General features: G+C 42.7%; 1 pseudogene; it reads right to left on the bottom strand.

Moving 5' to 3' along the window:
- Nucleotides 1-1,407: 1,407 nt before the first annotated feature.
- LOC103594299 overlaps nucleotides 1,408-1,687 on the bottom strand; it is a 1,811-nt pseudogene continuing 1,531 nt past the window's right edge.

Below are 1,687 nucleotides of genomic sequence, written 5' to 3'. Positions count from 1 at the left end.
GATCCGAACCCATGGCCTTGGTGTTATCAGCACCGCACTCTACCGAGTGAGCCACGGGCTGGCCCTCATTTATCCTTCTAATCTGCTGAAATCTTTAGAGCTGGTACCCAGTATACATAAACTTATTTATAATGAATGAAATTTTACCAAGGATCAAAAATAATTTAGAAATTAAATTAGAAACTAAAATGGCAAGATTGTTCTACCATATTGCAATGGATTTCTTCTCAAACTGACAATGTTTTAAGAAAAAAAAAGTACAAATTAAAGTGGAACATGAAAAATAGATAAATATTAAAGTCTGTATGTTTAACTTTGGATTTGTCTATTTCTTCTTTCAGTTCCATCTGTTTTGGTCCACAAATTTTGTTGTTAGGTGTATACATACTTAGGACTGCTATATATTTTTAGTAAATTGACTCTCATCATAATATTATGGTGTTTTTTTTTAATTTCAGAATTTATTTAAACAAGAAAGTATTGGTTTGAACAGGAGAGAAAAAGAATATTTATTTTAAAAAAAGAAACATCTACAGGAAAATAGTCCAAAAAGTGTACAGCTCATGTTATGCCCTTGCCTGGGCAGAAGAGCAGTTAGAAAGGCAGCCTGGAACACTGGGTGCTAATCCGGGAATGTTCTGCACATACTTTAAATTCCTGAATTCCAAACTTCGTTGTACAAAATTCCACTCGAAATGTGTATCAACGTTGTACAAAATGCCACTCGAAATGTGTATCAAAACCCCCAGCCAAAAAGAGCTTTTCAAATCTGCCAGTGCATAGAGGTGCACTTAGATGGCTTCATGACATGGAATGTCTGCGACCTCGGTCTCTGTGGGAGGACAGCAGCATCCACTAAGTGGTACCTCTGTGCACGGGCCACCCACCACAGGAGCCACCCTGGGAAGGCCGCAAGAGTGAACCGTGAGCCAGAGGGGCCACTGAATGACAGCAGAAAGGCACTAGGCCCTGTCCAAGTCGATCATTTCTATGATGGCTCATTTAGTGTTTTCTCTACTTATGAAATCAAGGATGATCAACTGAATTTATCTTACAATTGATGTTCTGGGATGATAATGGAAAACATTACCGAACTGCTCCTTTCATGTTTAGTAATTTTTAAAAATCATTGGCTTTTATAAAAATTTCTTCCAGTAGATCATAAGAATCTATAAAATAGCGGGAATTTCACCAAGAACGCATATAAACTATAGGTGCAACTCACGAATAGGAGCTGCTCTATTGTGGTGGCCAATAATACTGTTTTAGGTCATGAAATTAGTATCTCACGTTGAACACTTGACTCTGGGTGAAGACTGCACAGTTAAAGACAATCGCATAGTCAGATAAAGCAGCAGTGATCTCAGGTGTACGCGGAGCCATCAGCTGGAAGCGCCCCAGTGGTTCTCAAGAGTCCTCCTCCCCATCTTTAATTTCGGAAATTCTGTCTGTAGACTTAAGGATTTGGGCAACAAGATCCAACCTTTTGGCTCCGGAAACCGGCGGCTTTATGGCAGCGCGCGCATTGCCCCTGACGACGCGGAGGTTGCGCACGGCCACGCGGAGGTTGGGCACGGCCACGCGGAGGTTGGGCACGGCCACGCGGAGGTTGTGCTTCCCACCGTCAGGCTCAGCCCGGCGGCCGCAGGGCTCTGTTTCTCACGCGGGCGGTGGGAGACCCGCGCCT

The sequence above is a fragment of the Galeopterus variegatus genome, unplaced genomic scaffold (assembly GCF_000696425.1).
Source record: "Galeopterus variegatus unplaced genomic scaffold, G_variegatus-3.0.2 Scaffold1525, whole genome shotgun sequence".
NCBI lineage: Eukaryota > Metazoa > Chordata > Mammalia > Dermoptera > Cynocephalidae > Galeopterus > Galeopterus variegatus.
The sequence above is the reverse complement of the archived record's forward strand: the minus strand, read 5'-3'. Positions and strand labels throughout refer to the sequence as shown.